Source organism: Schistocerca piceifrons, chromosome 7 (genome assembly GCF_021461385.2).
Source record: "Schistocerca piceifrons isolate TAMUIC-IGC-003096 chromosome 7, iqSchPice1.1, whole genome shotgun sequence".
Classification (NCBI taxonomy): Eukaryota; Metazoa; Arthropoda; class Insecta; order Orthoptera; family Acrididae; genus Schistocerca; species Schistocerca piceifrons.
Genome location: NC_060144.1, coordinates 433308280 through 433328854, shown reverse-complemented (window position 1 = coordinate 433328854; position 20575 = coordinate 433308280).

The window sequence follows — 20575 nt, the reverse complement described above, 5'->3', positions numbered from 1 at the left end:
TGATACTGAAACAGGTGTCGAACCCTGTAGTGCATTATCCTTGCCGAAGAGGGGTTCACAAATGCCGTCTCCAGTGAAACGTAGTAAAGGACAATCGTTGTCCAAGGAGCGCGTACTAAACATAAATACGTACATGCAAGATCATCCGCATCATAGTAAAAAACGATTATGAACGGATTTCGAATAAAGCTGCAACAATATGACCGTGTATTGGATAAGAAAAACTACGTTCAAGGGAGTACAAGGCGCACTTGTTACAAAAACTGGTGTTTGCGCGTTTTAAGAATGCTTGATGCAATTTGCAGGATTCGTAAGATAGTGACCTACTACGTTCTGCACATCAAATTGCGCGCGACATAGATTACAATGACTCCAAGAGAAGCAATGGCTGGCTGCATAACTTTAAACAGTGCTACGTAGTTGGACGACACAAGATAACGAAATTTCAAACGAAGCGTCAACTTGACAATGCACATATAACTGCGGAATCGGCACGAAAATTTTTGAACAAACTTGTACCATCGTTCAGTAAGGAATTTGTTTTCAACTCCGGTCAATCTGGATCTGAAGAGAGAATGCGTATGAAAGAAGCCACTGTTAATCTGGATGGTAAATTCATTGGACAGTTATTTATTGTGCTGCGAGAATTTGGCGGAGCTCTGCCCCCTACGAATCTTTCTCATGTGCGTGATTTTGCAAGGACAGTAGGGAATAGTTACGTCACAGCAAGAAAGAGTGGGAAAATGAGCATAAGGGAACTACAACTGTTGTATTAGGACTTCTTTTTTGCCGATAGCTGCTCAAAATAATTTTCTTTTGCTTGATTCCTGGTCTGCGTATAAAAATCATACTCCTTTTGAGAAAACTATCCCTCCTGAAACTTGTGTGACATTGTAGTTCATATCACCTGGAACCACGTTACAAATTCAGCCTCTTAATGTTTGATTTTCCCGTGCCTATAAAACATATTATCGCACTATCTGCAGTTTCGCCTTAAAGGACAGCCAATTTCATGATAAGCTCAACGAATAACTGTTTCGCATTCGGTTGCATGCCATCACATTCCATCCCCGTTACACCAAAATAATTCTACATCCATTCTGTAAGAGTGGATACCTAGCTGAACATCCTGCATGGTTTGCAACTCCCAAAGAGTTTACCTTCCATCTTGAAGGTAAGAACCTTTCTGATCACTGCGGCGCGTCATTTTCATGGTGCAAGTTAAAGGTTCGTTTTGACCATTTCTTGAATACCGAAGATGCCCTTTTTGTGACTACATTTCATGTAGTACATACAGCCGTAGATGTTTGAACTCTGCACCTCCCGGACACTCACTTACTGTCGCCCTCCTGATGCATATGAGGAATCATTAATCGCTAATATTTTTCCTGACATAATTGTTAAACAACAGTTTCAAACGAGCCTTCCTAAAGACTGACATTTCGACTTATTACACAACGGGCTCTTTGTCAGACTTCATTATGAACGTAATACAATTCCAATTCCAAAGAACGCACTTTCTGAAAGGTGTAAATATTACCAAACAGTTGCTTTAAAAAGTCATGTCTCCAAAATACTGATACGAATTATTCATCAGAAGAATAGAAAACTGGTAGAAACTGACCACGGAGAAGACTAGTTTGGGTTCCGGCGAAAGGAAGGAACAGAGGAAGCGTACGACTTATGCGATAGGTTAAAAAAAAGTGCGTCCTACGTTTGTAACATTTGCCGATTTGGAGAAAGTTTTTGACAATGTTGACTGTAATATACTCCTTGAAATTCTGTAGAAAGTAGGGTTAATACGCAGGGAGCGAATATTTATTAACAACTTGTACAGGAGGAACGAGACAGCGGTTAAAAGGACTCGATAGGAGTGAAAGGAAGGAACTGGTTGAGAAGAAAGTGAGGAAGGATTGCACACTACATTTTACTCAATAAGTGTATTGAACAATCAGTAAAGGAAGCAAAGGATTTGAAGAATAAAGTTCAAGAAGAAGAAATAAAAACTTTGACGTTTGACGATGACGTAATTCTGTCAGAGACAGCAAACTACTTGGAAGGGAGGTTGAACGGAAACGACACTGTCTTGAAAGGAGGTTATAGGATAAACATCAACAAGGTTAATGTAATGTAGTCGAGTTAAGTCAGGCGATGCTGAGGGAATTAGGTTAGGAAATGGAAAACCATAAGAAGTAGCTATATTTGCTAATAGGGCAATAAAATAACTGATGATGGGCGAAGTAGTGAGGATATAAAATGTAAATTGGCCATGGAAAGAAAAACGCTTCTGAAGAAGGAAATTTATTACTATCGAAGGGAAATTTATATGTTAGAGAGTCTTTTGTAAGAGTTTTTCACAGACGAGAAACGTGGATGATAAGCGGTTCAGGAAAGAAGAAAATAGGAACTTTTCAATTGTGTGGTTATAGAAGAATGCTAAAAATTAGGATGGTAAATTACGTAACTAATGAAGAGGGGTAAAAAGAAAGTTATCAAAAGAAGATATCGTTGGTAGGACACATCAAGGAATTGTCAGTTGGAGGGAAGTCTGGCGAAGGATACATATCGTAGATGAAGACTGGTGCAATGGTGTGCGTCCCTGTGGGAAAGAAGCTGAAATGAAGAAGAAAGTAAGGAATGAAAAGAAGGAACTGACTGGATTGAAGAACAAGAATGGGAAAGTTGTTCGTAGATGCTTCACTGAGCAGCCATGATTGAATGAAAGAAAATCAGAAATATGGAGGAAATACCAGACTCATCGAAGGTATTGGATGTTTTTATCATTTGTGGAAATGATGTCAGTGATTCCAATAATCGTTTACTGGTACACTGAAATCAGTACCTACTTGTAGTAAACAAGTTAATGAGTTATGTCGCATCTGTAGGGAACCAGGTAAACACAAACAGTTGTTGAAATGTGAAAATTAAATTATTATACATTCCATGTTACAGTTTAGATACACTTCAGTATTCTAATTTCCTAACTGAAACTGAAAGATACTTGAGGCTTTCCCTGGAACAATGACTTATCTGAAATCCAAATCAGTTAGTAATTCTTACACATTACACTATCGCATCATATATTCTGAAACACAATATTTTGTCTAAATTTGACTGAAATTTAGTCCATAAAAGAGAGTTTGGATTGGAAAAAAAACTATTTAAAACGGTCAATAACCATTCAAAAGCAAAGATCACAATATATGTTTTACTCAAAACAACTGATTTCAACAGTTTTTGCTGTCATCTTCAGGCCTTAAACATCTTTTTATAATAAAACATGCACATTTGACGCTGAAACTCATGCATAAGGTGTCAAGTGGGCTTTTTAATAGTTTTTAACACTTAAAACAAATCACCTGTCAATACTCTCATAATGAGAAAATTCAACTATTTAAAACGTTTGACGCTCTGTATCTCCATCCCAACATACAAAGGAATTCGGAAAGAAAGATCTCATCGGCTGCGAAATGGAAACGACTGTAAAAATCAAAAATCTTTTATTTACAACAATTAACTACAACTTCTAGATACCTATGTACATAGTCGCAGCTCTGACAGAGCCATTTATCGTAGCATTGCACCAACTTTCCGATACCCTTGTCACAGAAGACAGCCGCCAGTGCTTTCCGCCAATTCTCTACGCTGGTCTACAGCTCGTTGTCTGTGCCAAAATGTTGTCTTCTTAGTGAGCGGTTTGTGTGAGCAGAGATGAAACTCAGAGGGAGCCAATTACAGGCTGTATTGTGGGTGATCAAACATTTCCCATCGAAAATGCTGCATGAACATCTTCATTGCCCCTGCAGAATGTGGCTGAGAATTGTCTTGAAGATGGAAACGCATGACAATTATGTTATGTGGGCTGCATAGCTTCAGGCGAAATTTGTCACAAGGTCCTCGTACTTGGCGGGAGACAATGTTTTATAGGCATCTTTACGTGCTCACTGTGTGCTCAGAAGTGAAAAGGGTGACGTGACCCGATCGACGAGCCTACTAGAGACGCTTTAAAAATGGCTCTAACCACTGTGGGACTTAACATCTGATGTCATCAGTCCCCTACACTTAGAACTACTTAAACCTAACTAACCTAAGGACATCCCACACATCGATGCCCGGGGCAGGATTCGAACCTGCGACCGTATCAGCAGCGCGGCTCCAGACTGAAGCGCCTAGAACCGCTCGGCCACAGCGGCCGGCTACTAGAGACACTGCCCAACACATCTGTGCAAAGCTTCATCGGATTTGCACAGTGGTTTTCATTTCATCGATCGATCGGAACCAATTTTCTGAATAGCCCTGGTATTTCAGTTAAGCTGTTGTTCCACAGAACTCTTCAGTTTAAGTGGAAACTGTTTTCACTCATGTATATTGGAGATACGTTTCCGATCACAATCGCTAAATTTCCCAACAGCAGTGGATTATCACCTCACAGACTGTGGAGTCGTGCATAACGGCATCTTTGTGATACTTTCAACTAAACTCCACTATTCTTTTTTTTTTTTACTTTTAAATACACCTAGTAGAGCTGCTACAGCAGTCTTAAATACAAATGGTTTTACTTTGCTTTCTACGAATCTGTCAAAATAACAATTGTTCTTAAGTGCGCACATTTGCCCAACTTCCCTTAAATTCTATGGCTACTTTCAGCTACAAGCACTATTGCTGCATTGACCTAGAAATGAACTCGCTCACCCACGACACGTGGCCTTTTCCCCAGTGCATACGCGACTAAAATGGTATACAACACATGTGCTCGTTCTATCGGCCCCAGCGGAATGCCTGTTAAAGCGTAGAACACACTGTTCATTGTTTAGCACAACTGGTCCTCTGAGGTAGGAGGAAAAACACTGAGCAGATAATGGAACCAACCTGGCAGACAATAGAAATTTCCGAAACTTAAACAGCGGTAACTATTTCTCCATTATTAATACTTTTGAAGATATCGCTCACCTTAACTATGTACAACACGGTCACTCTACGTATTTCTGTTGGTTCTTTACACATTTTCCGAGTCCCCAAGCTTCGAGTTCAGAAAATGGACGCAACCCATGATACAAGAGTAATGCGATTTGTCTTCAGTCATACAGAGATCGCCAAATAGAGCAATAACACTGACGAGGAAAGAAATGAACACACCTGGGACATCCGGAACTTACACATCCACTGAGCTGAATATTACCTTTCTATCCTTCAGAAAAACGTTGTGCACTACAGCAATATAATCTTCGTTATGTGACATATAGCTAATCTTCGTGACGTATTTTTTTTTGTTACCTTGTCCGATTAGAACGACGTGCCCTGTATGAAATATCCTCTGAATCCTTGCATTTCATGGGTCACTGTTAAACTGCCCACTGCTGTTAGATACAGCATTATATTTAGCAAAGCGACCAGTCCGTCTACCTTTTAACCAATGAATATATAAGGGGCGGAAGAAAATCTTCCGTCTGAGGGCGTTGCTACAGCGTCTATGCCACGTAACACGACTGCGATGCAGTATATAAGTACTCACATGTAGGCTACGGATTAGAGTGCCATTCGTATCTTTCCTCCTTGTGTGGTAAATGCGGAAACATGAACTATAGCGACGTTATTACCAAATGCGTCCAAACAGGAATAACTTGATGTTATTCTTTTCTTGGCTGCCGAAGGACAGACACCGGTAGACGTCAATCGGAAAATGAAAAATGTGTAGGGGAAAGCATGTTTGTCGAAAACGGACGCTGTGAAACGGTGCGCCAAGTTCCCCGCTGGTCGCGAGTCGACACAAGACGCCAGTTGATCTGTGTGGTCAGTCCCATCCAAATGGACAACAACAGGTGGGAGACACCATGTTTTAGTAGTTCAGCGTTTATGCCATCCATATGAATGGCTTTACTATTCTTTGTACAGCTGAGGGTTTTTCTTAATTCATCCACACATAAATCGCCTACACGTTCTATTTGAATTTTGTCCTCGTTATTTTCTGTCGAGCATGTTCCTTCACACCACAAGTTCTGGTAATGTTCTGTCCACTTTGTTGTATTTTAATCCCTTGAGCAACTTGTCTTCTGTTTAATTGAGCGTTTTCACTGTTGTCATTGCTATACAAGCTATAATTTGCCTTTCATGAGTATCAATCTCTATAACCTTTTAAATGCATCCCAAAAAAGATTCTTGATGAGGTCCTTTCATTGATTTGTTGCATTCTCTCTTGTTTATAAATCTGATGATTCGCGTCTGTTAGTTCGCTGAGACACTTAAGGGTCTATTGTACAACTTTTATATAATTCTGATGTCCATATTTTTAACCCTTTCTTCGTCCTTATTTTTTCTTTTGTCCTCAAACATAATCGCGCAAGTACGTTATTGGTTCGAGTATTATTTGGATATTTACCGTACGTCCGGTGAAGGGCTTATTGAACATTTGTGAAAGGCGATTAAAAAATTCGACCTTAAGCGCAACTGTTAAAGATACCAAGGTTGTAGGTGCAAGCGTGTAAAGGTATGACGTTGTAAAATTGCATGGTTATTTTGAAAATAAAATTTAGTTCTATGCGTAAGATGAAATTTCAGTCTTGCAGAAGATACACTCGTGTGGACTCGGTTGTATCGTTTTGATCACCCTAAATGAAAGACGATCGTGGTAGTCTTGAGATTCAGTGTAGACAAATTCTCTGCGTTTCCGCATTGCAGAGCGAGTAGGAACGAAAGCAGACGGCCGCTGTGCACGCGATAAGCCGTTTATCAAACTGTTTGTTTTCCTGGTCTCCCTGGACAACTGGTTCTTATCACACACTGAATCACGCTGCAGGTCTACTAAGTGAAAAGAATCCCTGGGAGCACAGCGGCAGACGTTTTGGTACTAAAGTGAACAATGTCGACGGCGGGTTTTGTTTTGTGACAACCGGTATACCGCCTCGGATAGGGGGGTAATCTTAAAAAGGACTATATTCAAGTGTTCTGTTTTATTTTTGCTCTGAGTAAACGAACAGTTCAATTTTACAGTACTGCATCGTGATCCCTTCATCGCTACGCTCATGCATTTACCTAATTTTCTGTGCTATCATCTTTGTGTAACTTTTACGTCTTTTGCGTAGATAATTTTATCGGCTCTGGTAAGGTTTATGTCGTAGTCGACAGAGAAGTAAGAACTGCACGACTTACCTTATTGCACAATGTTTTTTACCGGCCTTTCTTTTTTGTTATCAATGCAATGCTTTGACAATTTCCGACACGCTAGTCTACCTTGTGCAAATCTCTTATCTTTGCATAACGACTTTTAAAGTAAATACACGGTTTAGTCAGATTAATGTGACCACCGACTTTGTTCGAAGTCAACGTCCGGTAAACACCACAGACGGTAGGTGGCAGCACTAGCAGTGGAGGGTACGTAAAGCGATTCGGGAGGGGAAAGGGTCGCGGAAAACAGTGCAAGTGCCGTAACGCGGAAACGAAGCAATGTATGTGACGCCTGAAAGGGCACGATTATTGGCATTCTGGCCGAGGATGGAAGCATTTTCGAAACTACTAAGCTGTTCGCGTATCGCCGTGGTTAAAGTATACTGTGCATGGCAAAATGACGCTATCCAAAACAGACACCAAAGCACCTGTGTTGCACCAAGGGCGTTAGATGATAGGCATGAACGACGGGTGCGAAACACCTGTTGAGCAGCTGCCCGCCTAGATGTTGCAAGGGGCTACAAACAGTGTCTCCTCAACGACAGTCCAGCGAACGTTTCCGTGTATAGGCCTCCGCACTAGACGGCTATTTCACGCATCCATACTGACTGCTGTTCATAGGCGACGATTGTGAGGAATGTTTTCGTGGCATTCCCTGGGTGAACTCGTCATTCTGAACGGCGCAGTGCATCAACATAGGTATACATCTACATTTGGGGACCATGTTCAAATGGCTCTGAGCACTATGGGACTTAGCCGGCCGGTGTGGCCGTGCGGTTCTAAGCGCGTTAGTTTGGAACCGCGTGACCGCTACGGTCGCAGGTTCGAATCCTGCCTCGGGCATGGATGTGTGTGATGTCCCTAGGTTAGTTAGGTTTAAGTAGTTCTAAGTTCTAGGGGACTGATGACCTCAGTAGTTAAGTCCCAAAGTGCTCAGAGCCATTTGAACCATTTGAACTATGGGACTTAACATCTGAGGTCATCGGTCCCCTAGAACTTAGAACTACTTAAACCTAACTAACCTAAGGACATCACACACTTCCATGTCCGAGGCAGGATTCGAACCTGCGACCGTAGCTGTCGCGCGGTTCCAGACTGAAGCGCCTAGAACCGCTCGGCCACAGCGGCCGGCAGGTACCATGTCCATCCCTACTTTGCATGATGGCATCTACCAGCAGGACAATGCAACGTGTCACACAACTCGCTGCGTAAGTGCACCAGGATGAGTCTAACATACTCCCCTGGCCAATAGACTTACCGGTTTTAAATCCAATTGAAAATCTGTGGGGCCAACTCAATCGGCTCTTCGCACCATCGTTCATCAGCCGAGAAACCTAGCGCAGCTGGCCACTGTGTGGTTCCACATCCCCGCAGGTACGTTCCTAGAACCTAACCGATTGTCTTCATACTCGTCTGCCAGCGGTCCGCACTGCATAAGAGTGTTATTCAAGCTTTTAGCAGACGGTCACCATAATGTAAGTGGACAGTCTAATACACTGACGTGACAAAAGTCACGGGATACTTCCCCTAATATCGTGTCGGAGTTCCTTTTGCCTCGTGTAGTTCAGCAAGTCGACGTGGCATGGACTCAAAAAATCGTTGGAAGTCCCTTCAAATCAAATGTGTGTGAAATCGTATGGGACTTAACTGCTAAGATCATCAGTCCCTAAGCTTACACAATACTTAACCTAAATTATCCTAAGGACAAACACACACACCCATGCCCCACGGAGGACTCGAACCTCCTCCGGGACCAGCCGCACGGTCCATAACTGCAGCGCCTTAGACCGCGCGGCGGAAGTCCCTTGCAGAAATACTTAGCCATGCTGCCTCTGCACCCGCCCCTATTACAGAAGTGTTGCCGGTGCAGGATTTTGTGCAGGAACTGACCTCTCGGTTATGGTCCACAAATTTTCGACGGGATTCATATTAGGCGATCTGGGTAGCTAAACCATTCGCTCGAATTGTCCAGAGCGTTCAAACCATTCGCGAACTATTAGTGCCCGGTGACATGGCGCATTGTCCTCCATGAAAATTCCTTCGTTGTACTGGAACATTCAGTCCATTAATGCCTGCAAATGATCTCCGCTTCATATGGGGCAGAGGATGCAATTCAATTCCACGTAAACACAGTCGACACGATTATGTAACCACCACCAGCTTGCACAGTGACCTGTTGACAACTTGGGTCCTTGACTTCGTGGGGTCAGCACCACACTCCAACCCAACCATCAGCCATTCCAATTGAAATAGGGACCCATCTGACCAGGCCGCCGGCCGTTATGGCCGAGCTGTTCTACGCGCTTCAGACTGGAACCACGCGGCTGCTACGGTCGCAGGTTCGAATCACGCTTCGGGCATGAATGTGTGTAATGTCCTTAGCTTTGATAGGTTTAAGTAGGTCTAAGAGAAAAAGATTGAATAATCAACGAAAGGATAACGCTCTACGAGTCGGGGCGTGGAATGTCAGAAGCTTGAACGTGGTACGAAAACTAGAAAATCTTAAAATGGAAATGCAAAGGCTCAATCTAGATATAGTAGGGGTCAGTGAAGTGAAGTGGAAGGAAGACAAGGATTTCTGGTCGGATGAGTATCGGGTAATACCAACAGCAGCAGAAAATGTTATAACAGGTGTAGGATTCCTTATGAATAGGAAGGTAGGGCAGAGGGTGTGTTGCTGTGAACAGTTCAGTGACCGGGTTGTTCTAATCAGAATCGACAGCAGCCCAGCACCAACAACGATAGCTCAGGTATACATGCCGACGTCGCAAGCTGAAGATGAACAGATAGAGAAAGTGTATGAGGATATTGAAAGGGTAATGCAGTATGTAAAGGGGGACGAAAATCTAATAGTCATGGGCGACTGGAATGCAGTTGTAGGGGAAGGAGTAGAAGAAAAGGTTATAGGAGAATATGGGCTTGGGACAAGGAATGAAAGAGGAGAAAGACTAATTGAGTTCTGTAACAAGTTTCAGCTAGTAATAGCGAATACCCTGTTCAAGAATCACAAGAGGAGGATGTATACTTGGAAAAGGCCGGGAGATACGGGAAGATTTCAATTAGATTACATCATGGTCAGACAGAGATTCCGAAATCAGATACTGGATTGTAAGGCGTACCCAGGAGCAGATACAGACTCAGATCACAATATAGTAGTGATGAAGAGTAGGCTGAAGTTCAAGACATTAATCAGGAAGAACCAATAAGCAAAGAAGTGGGATACAGAAGTACTAAGGATTGACGAGGTACGTTTGAAGTTCTCTAACGCTATAGATACAGCAATAAGGAATAGCGCAGTAGGCAGTACAGTTGAAGAGGAATGGACATCTCTAAAAAGGGCCATCACAGAAGTTGGGAAGGAAAACATAGGTACAAAGAAGGTAGCTGCGAAGAAACCATGGGTAACAGAAGAAATACTTCAGTTGATTGATAAAAGAAGGAAGTACAAACATGTTCCGGGAAAATCAGGAATACAGAAATACAAGTCGCTGAGGAATGAAATAAACAGGAAGTGCAGGGAAGCTAAGACGAAATGGCTGCAGGAAAAATGTGAAGACATCGAAACAGATATGATTGTCGGAAGGACAGACTCAGCATACAGGAAAGTCAAAACAACCTTTGGTGACATTAAAAGCAACGGTGGTAACACTAAGAGCGCAACGGGAATTCCACTGTTAAATGCAGAGGAGAAAGCAGATAGGTGGAAAGAATACATTGAAAGCCTCTATGAGGGTGAAGATTTGTCTGATGTGATAGAAGAAGAAACAGGAGTAGATTTAGCAGAGATAGGGGATCCAGTATTAGAATCGGAATTTAAAAGAGCTTTGGAGGACTTACGGTCAAATAAGGCAGAATGAATAGATAACATTCCATCAGAATTTCTAAAGTCATTGGGGGAAGTGGCAACAAAACGACTATTCACGTTGGTGTGTAGAATATATGAGTCTGGCGATATACCATCTGACTTTCGGAAAAGCAGCATCCACACAATTCCGAAGACGGCAAGAGCTGACAAGTGCGAGAATTATCGCACAATCAGATTAACAGCTCATGCATCGAAGCTGCTTACAAGAGTAATATACAGAAGAATGGAAAAGAAAATTGAGAATGCGCTAGGTGACGATCAGTTTGGCTTTAGGAAAAGTAAAGGGACGAGAGAGGCAATTCTGACGTTACGGCTAATAATGGAAGCAAGGCTAAAAAAAAATCAAGACACTTTCATAGGATTTGTCGACCTGGAAAAAGCGTTCGACAACATAAAATGGTGTAAGCTGTTCGAGATTCTGAAAAAAGTAGGGGTAAGCTATAGGGAGAGACGGGTCATATACAATATGTACAACAACCAAGACGGAATAATAAGAGTGGACGATCAAGAACGAAGTGCTCGTATTAAGAAGGGTGTAAGACAAGGCTGTAGCCTTTCGCCCCTACTCTTCAATCTGTACATCGAGGAAGCAATGACGGAAATAAAAGAAAGGTTCAGGAGTGGAATTAAAATACAAGGTGAAAGGATATCAATGATACGATTCGCTGATGACATTGCTATCCTGAGTGAAAGTGAAGAAGAATTAAATGATCTGCTGAACGGAATGAACAGTCTAATGAGTACACAGTATGGTTTGAGAGTAAATCGGAGAAAGACGAAGGTAGGAGAAAGACGAAGGTAATGAGAAGTAGTAGAAATGAGAACAGCGAGAAACTTAACATCAGGATTGATGTCACGAAGTCAATGAAGTTAAGGAATTCTGCTACCTAGGCAGTAAAATAACCAATGACGGACGGAGCAAGGAGGACATCAAAAGCAGACTCGCTATGGCAAAACAGGCATTTCTGGCCAAGAGAAGTCTACTAATATCAAATACCGGCTTTAATTTGAGGACGAAATTTCTGAGGATGTACGTCTGGAGTACAGCATTGTATGGTAGTGAAACATAGACTGTGGGAAAACCGGAACAGAAGAGAATCGAAGCATTTGAGATGTGGTGCTATAGACGAATGTTGAAAATTAGGTGGACTGATAAGGTAAGGAATGAGGAGGTTCTACGCAGAATCGGAGAGGAAAGGAATATGTGGAAAACACTGATAAGGAGAAGGGACAGGATGATGGGACATCTGCTAAGACATGAGGGAAGGACTTCCATGGTACTAGAGGGAGCTGTAGAGGGCAAAAACTGTAGAGGAAGACAGAGATTGGAATACGTCAAGCAAATAATTGAGGACGTAGGTTGCAAGTGCTACTCTGAGATGAAGAGCTTAGCACAGGAAAGGAATTCGTGGCGGGCCGCATCAAACCAGTCAGTAGACTGATGACCAAGAAAAAAAAAAGGTCAAAGTGTAGGGGACTGATGACCACAGATGTTAAGTTCCATAGTGCTTAGAGCCATTTGAACCATTTTGCTGTCTGTTATTATTGTTTACATTAATTGCGACAGACATGGAGTGGTCTGATGACAGTGTAATTTTTCTGATAGAACAATATATTGTAGGTGCTTTGATGTTCCAGTTGCTTCACAACAAAAATGCCGAAGATCCCGTATGGTTTTCAAGGGAAATCTTTTATCATTCTTCCTGCAAAACATTGTCAAAGTTTGGTAACAATGATTGAGTTGGATGGTGATCATGCACCTTTCTCTACAAAATATACCACAAAATCTCAATAAAATTGTCACCTGTCGATTGTGGGACACACAAAACCAGTCCTGGACGATGCAAGCTTTGTGAACGCAGGCGCTGTCGTGTGGGAACGCAGCATTACCCTTAGCGAACAGATATTGTTCCATGGGTGGTGGTGGTGGTGGTTAGTGTTTAACGTCCCGTCGACAACGAGGTCATTAGAGACGGAGCGCAAGCTCGGGTTAGGGAAGGATTGGGAAGGAAATCGGCCGTGCCCTTTCAAAGGAACCATCCCGGCATTTGCCTGAAACGATTTAGGGATATCACGGGAAACCTAAATCAGGATGGCTGGAGACGGGATTGAACCGTCGTCCTCCCGAATGCGAGTCCAGTGTGCTAACCACTGCGCCACCTCGCTCGGTGTTCCATGGGATGGACCTGATTAACCACAATGTCCTCATAGCCCATGGCAGTAATGCAGCCTTGCAGAGTATCTATGAGCTCCATGGAATACCACGATATGGCAGCTCGAATCATCACCTAACCCCCTGGTTTCTCGCTTGAGAAGTAAACTCGCCCAGAAGTTGGAAACAGTGCAGAAACATTCAGCTGACTAAATTAATGTCTTCCAACGTTCGATAGTCCAGGTTTTGAGGTTTCGGCACCACGATTTCCTGTTAAGGGTGTTTGCATCACTGATGAGTGCTTTTGCAATTCCCCCTGGCCCTGTAATTCCCTGCATATGGGGCTCCCTTCGTGTTGTTTTGGGTGCCCACAGGATTCTCGTGTTTATGCTCAAGTATTATGACGATTTTGGAAAATGAACATCTCCTCTATAAAGACCAACATGGATTTCGCAAACAGAGATCCTGCTACACTCAGCTCACTCTGTTCCTCAATGAAATCCGCAGCGCTGTGGACAACGGCGCCCAGGTTGATGCCACGCTCCTTGATTTCAGTAAGGCATTTGACACCGTCCCCATTGCCTTTTAATGAAAAAAAGGGGCTTAAGGAGTATCTGAGGAGATTTGCGACTGGATTCAAGTCTTTGTTGGAGATAGAACCCAATACGTCGCTCTTAACAGAACAAAATTGGCAGATGTAAAGGTAACATCCGGAGTACCAAAGGGAAATGTGATAGGACCGTTGCTATTTACAAACTATATAAATGATGTAGTAGATGATCTTTAAGGCTATTCGCAGATGATGCAGTTGTGTATACCAAACTAGCAATGTCAGAAGATAGTAAGAATTTGCAGAACAGCTGGAGACAATGTCTGCCGTAAAATATCAAAGCGTAACTGTCTAGAGCGATCTTAAGTGGAATGATCACATAACACAGACAGTGGAAAAAGAAGATATCAGACTCAGATTCATTGGAAGAATCTTAAGGAACTGTAACTCATCCACGAAAGGAGTGTCTTATAAGGCGCTTGTTCGCCCTATTCTTGAGTACTGTTCATCCACCTGGGATCCTTCTCAAGTAGGAATGATAGAGGAGATAGATAAGATCCAACGAAGAGCGGCGCGTTTAGTCACTGTATCGTTTATCTGGCGAGACAGCGTTACGGAGACGCTAAACAAACTCCACTGGCAGACGTTACAATAGAGCCGTTGTGCAACACAGAGAGATTTACTCCTGAAATTTCCGGACAGCAATTTCCAGGAGGAGTCGGCCAACATACTACTTCCCCCTACATACAACTCGCATATTGACCTCGAGAGGAAAATTCGAGGAATAAGAGCCAATACAGAGGCTTACCGACAATCATTTTTGCCACGCACTATTCGCGAGTGGAACGGGGTTGGAGGGATCACATAGTGGTAGCGAAAGTACCCTCCGCCACACACCATTAGGTGGCTTGCGGAGTATGATGTAGATAAAGTTTTGGAGTGACTTTTTCTCCAGAATCTTCTTCAACGGCCGTCCATAACCATCACTCAACACACTTTCGCCCCCTCTGTGACTTAGCGAATGATATTTCTTCCGCTTTCCCTGTATGCGGTACAGATCTCTTGAAACACCAAACAATTCGGCTATCTTGGTTACGGAAGCACTCACCATACGAGCCCTAACAATTGGCCCACGTTGGAATTTACTCAGCTCCGACATAAGGCAGTCACAGGTACACAGAACACTGTTGTGACCACGACTGACATGTGCAACGTACTGAGAGCACTGCGCAGGAGCCGTTCGTGGTTAAATACAACAGCGCCATCTGCAGGCTTCGGTAGCATCAGCATTTCAGACATGTATTTCTCGCGGTGTTCAAACCCTCTGCGTGCAACGTTTTGGAAAACAGCTAAGGAGAGCCAACGCTGCAATTCAGTGTTAAGAGGGCTACCTCCATGCAACTGATGCTTACGTGCAAGTTCAGACACATTATTCTTCTTTTGCTACTCGTTTTTGCTGCATTCGTCAAAAATATTGCGCTCGCCTTGTAAATTTAATTTCCCCTGAATATCAAAGGTGTTCCATCGCGATTCTAAGCACCTCCCCTTCACCTGCCCCCACTGTAACATCGTGGAGTGCTTCCTCTGGGATTAACCCCACTCACGGTCTCCTCCCCTTCTATCTCCTCCTCATCAATGTATCCCCACCTGTATGTCATTCCTTCCCCTGCCCCTGGCCCTGCCCCTGCTCCTGCCCCCCCCCCTCCCACTCCTGTCGCCCACCGAGACGACTTTCCACCCTTCCCCACCATCCCCCCTGCAACTACCCCTGCTTCCCCCGCCTGAGTAACCGCCCGCCGTGCCACAGTTGCCACCACAGGGCGCCCTACCCTCTTACCCGGTGCCACTGCCTCACAGGAGGGCCCTGCCTCCCACCACCTCTCCATCCAGTCCCTCATCGCTCCTCCCAGGCCACACCCGCCAAAAAATCTTCCAAACGCCCCAGTGGCGACTTCTCCTCCACCCTCTCCTCCATAAAACCACTGCCCACCCCACTACCCTCTGGACCCGCCATGGATACCAACCCCCTCCCTGTATACCTTCGTCCTAGCCAACCCTGATCCAAAATTCCTCAATGCCTGCACCCTCACCCTTGAAATCCGGAAGTACATCCCCAGTGCACCCATCACCCAACTTATCCCTTGCAGAGACTCTATTCTCATCAAGTCCCCCTCCCACCAACCCTGAGCTCACTGTCACCGTTCGCCCCATCGACCTCCCCATCCAACCCAACAATTCCCTCCACCCTCCCCCTACAGCAGAGGTCATCATCCTGTTCCTCACCATCATCCTGTAGAACATCCACCTCTTATAGCACCCCCACACACTCCAGCAGATTTCCCTCACTGACCACTCTGTTTTGCACTTAAACACCTATGCCACCTACTCCCAAAACCGGGCCCATTTTACCTTCACCCACCTGAAAACCCTCATTTAAGCCTCTCCTCATCCTGCTTCCTTCCCACCTCTGACCTCCTGGCACGTCACATCTCCTCTACCTCAACATTCGCTCCCTCCCTGCCAACAAATACCTCTTCTTGCATACCCTATCCCAGCACCAGATTGACTCCTTCATCCTTAATGAAACCTCCCTCCAACCCCACCATGTTGTCCGCACCTCCCCCTATCTCCTTCACCACACTGACAATCCCCTTGCCCTTGCCTGAGGCAGAGTTGCTATAGGCCACCGCAAGCATCTCCTTGTCTGGCCACAACCCCTCCTCAATGACCCAACTGAACACTTTCTCTTCAGTATATTTTTTTCCCTCCCTCACCATCACCTGTGCCACTATCTATATCTGCCCCACAGCTCCTCTCCCCTTTGACTTCATTTTCCATGTTGACTGTACCTTCTCCACCTACGTGATATTTGCTGACCTCAACATCCACAGCCATAACCCTGCCACCCTTCAGTAGTGGCATCAGTTCCTTGCCACCATCTATGGTGACCCTGTTCCTTTCCAACAGCACAACCGCCCTGAAAGTAGCTCCACCCCCAATGTTATCCTCGCTTCCCCCAACCTCCTTGGTCGCATCACCATTGACATCCTCAATCCCATTGGTAGTGACCATCTCCCTGTCCTCCTCACATCTCCTCTGCCCGTCCTACCCCTGCAGCCACCTGACCAGCTGCCCCTCCAAAGTCTGTCCATGACTACTGACATGCTGAGTGGGATGCCTACCGGGAATCCATTGCCTTGCAGGTCGAAAGCCACCCTCTCACCATTCACCATACTGCTGACATCACCCAAGCCTCTTCCTTCCTCAGAAGACCATCACTGACACTGTGGAAACTCATGTCCCTGCCAAACTCATCCACCCTCACCACCCTATGTTTCCTCCACAGGCTGTCCTTCTTCTGCGTGAATCCTGCAGGCTCTACCTCTCCTTCTTCTGCACCCGTAACCGGGATACACTCATCCACCATTACAGTGACACATCCAGAACCTCCTTACAGCAAAGAAACGCTGGGACTGGCGCCAGACATGCACATGCCTCAACTCCACCCTCCCTGTCAACTCCTCCAAGTACTGGCCAGCCTTCCATCGCCTTACTGATAGCCATCCCACCCCGCATTACCCTATCCTCCATGACGATCGACCCTTTCCTGACAACCTCAGTAAGGCTAACCATTTTGCTTCCCACCTCTCTGAGATCTTCTCCATTCCTGATGATCCCCATTTTGATTACTCCCTCTTCCCCACCATCCTTGACCACACTGACACTTCTGTCCCACTGCTCGCCCCTAGCTTCCAGTACTTGGATCGGTTACCCCCCCTCAGACATCAACACTTCCATCACAGCACATGACATCACACTCGTCCTCTGCTCCAAACACAACACCGCCCCTGGTCATGATGGCGTCACCTACAGCCACCTTAAAGAATCTGCCCCATCCTTCCTGGCTGTCCTTGCTACCCTGTACAATGTCCTCCTCTCCTCTGGATTTTACCCTGACCTGTGGAAGACTCCCGTGTCCTGCTGTTCCCTAAACCCAACAAACCCCCCTCTGATACCTCTTCCTATCGTCCCATCTGCGTAACCGTGTTCAGTAAGGTCTTTGAGACCATCCTCTCTCACCGTATTCACTGCCACCTTAACTAGCACCATCTCCTTCCTCTTACCCAATGTGGCTTCTGGCCTTCCTTTTCTGCCGACGACCAGCTCCTTAACCATACCAATCTTCTTTCCCTTCAATTTAACTCCTGTTGCTCTGCTATCTTTGTTTCCCTTGACCTCAAGAATGCCTATGACTGTGTCTGGCATCCCGGGCTCCTCTTCAAACTCCAGACCTATGCTCTCCCCACCAACTTCGTCCATCTCGTTGCTTCCTTTCTCTCCCATCGTCCCTCCTATGTGACTATCCACGATTCAAACTCCCAAACTTTCTATCCCTCTGTCAGCATGCCCCAGGGCTCCGTCCTTTCCCCTCTGCTCTATCTCCTGTATACTGCTGATATGCCCAAACCTCCCCCACCTGTTCATCTCCTCCAGTTTGCTGATGACATCACCTTCATAGCCCTTCATCCTACCCTTCAACAGTCCGAACGAATCCTCCAAACCCAACTTGATCAATTCACTACTTGTTGAAACATGTGGTTCCTCCTTATCAACCCCTCCAAGACTCATTCGATCATCATAGGCCGCACACCACCCACTCCTTCCATCTCCATGATTTCTACCCCACTGTTTATGGCTGTCCTATCCACCTCACTCCTACCCTCAAATACCTTGGCCTCACCCTCGACCGCCACCTCACCTGGACTCCCCATCCCCTTACCATCCAACACAAAGCTCACAACAGACTCGGCCTTCTGAAACTCCTGTCTGGCCAGACATGGGGTCTGCATCCTTCCACCATCCTTCACTTCTACAAATTCTTGATCTGCTCCATCCTCTGTTATTCCAACGTGGCTTGGATTTCCGCCTCTTCCAGGTTCTATAAATCCCTCCAAATCCTCAAACACCGTGCGCTCCACCTTGCCTTCCGCGTCCGCCTTCCGTCCTCCACGCGCATCCTCTATGACCTCATTCCCTTCCCCCACCTTCTCCTTTTCCTTGAACACATCCACACAATATATATTGTCCACCGCATTGATCCCCCTCACCCCTGGTGTCTCCCTTCCCCTCCACCCACAGCCCATTGCAGCGCCTTTACCGTTGTGCCATTGTGTCCCACCCTCTCTCCATCTCCACACCCTCTGCCTCCTTTCCCAACGCAACTTCCACCATCTACCCATCCCGGATGAAGAGCTTCGCCCTGAAATCTACCCTTCCTACCAACTCTAACCTCATCTTCCTCCTGCCTCCTTGTCAGGGCTCCCTCTCCTCCCCCTCCCTTCTCCTGAGTGGTTTTCCCTCCTACTCCCCCTCGCTCTCTCGTGCTCCCCTTCATTGTCTCTGCACTCCCTCCTGCCTTGTCTTCCCTCTCCATCTCCTGCCCCACCTGTCTCCTGCCTCTTGGTGCACCCGCTGACTTCCCTCCTCTTTTCATCCTGCCCCCTCTCCTGCTGCACCTTACTCTCCCCTCGTTTTCCATCCTCTCCAGCCTCTCCCTTGGCAGGTCCCACCTGGCAGTTTTATTCTTCATTGTGTGTGCTCCAAGTGGGTTTAAAGTGTGTTGTTATGGAGTGTTTTTAATACTGTCTCCGGCTTTCAACCTGTGCGTGTGCCTTCAGTGTCTTCCTTGTGTTTTAAGAATCGCCAACTGTGTTTTTTAACTTTATGTCGATTTCTTTAATTGTCCTCGCATGAACGTCTCCATATCTGAGTATTTTTACCTTCATTATCCCCCCTTACTCTGTTTTATGTCCCCCTTTTTTTTATCGCCTTATATGTAGCATTTTGTTCTCATATTAGCTGTCATGTCACTCGGCTGAAGAGCGGCGGATTGTGCTGCTGACAGCCCTCCCCTGCCCATATGGGACAGGGGAATGACATCACAATAAAGAAAAAACATCGATTCTATATATACATTGTTGTATCCTGTACGCCGATTATTAGTGCCTAAAGAAATAACGCAGCAGTCACAGGCAATCGTAAAAGTCAAATTCTCATTACTCTTCTCTTCCGTTACCCGTAACGAAAAAATCGTTCACAAATGCAAGCGAATGTTAGAGAGCGCTGGAGAATTGTCTGTGAATTCCCGTCGCTTCTTTTCGCCTCCATTCTGTCCAGTCTAACGCAGGTTTTGGACATGGTGACTTACTAACAGCTCGTCTTTAATTTTTTTCTTTAAGCGCTTGATAAGATTATTCTGTTGATCTATTATTAACATCTCGATGGTGAATGTATGACATGCAGGGCTCTGCAAAACTCTTTTTCCAGATCAGTAAAAGAAGTAGCGAACACAAATACACGGCAGTGCAGAAAAAGTTTTCTTCAGCTTTATCGTTACATGGATATTTACGTAGCAGATTTGATAGATTCTGCAATGATTCGTTGGTCCCTCTTTTTATCCACTGACAGTCTTAAGACGTACACTCGGTGGTCGTAACCTTTTGTAGCATAAAAGCTTATGTGACTGTGCGGTACAAATATAAAAATATAAATGAACATTGTCGGTCAATCCCGTACTCTCGAACAATAGTCTACATCTGCAATTGATAGAGAAATTGGAATGGCAACTGCAAACTGAATCATACACTATCTGATCGAAAGCTCCCAGACACCCCTTTGGAATGTAAGTGGAAACATGAAGGATCAAGTGCAGCTAAACAAAGACCAGGAAGAATTCAGGTACTGACGATCAGGGACCATCGAGTATTGCGTAGGGTGGTTGCAAAAAATCAGATGAGTTCAGCGGAAGGAATGACTCGTGAGTTCCAATGTGCTTTCAGCAGTGCAG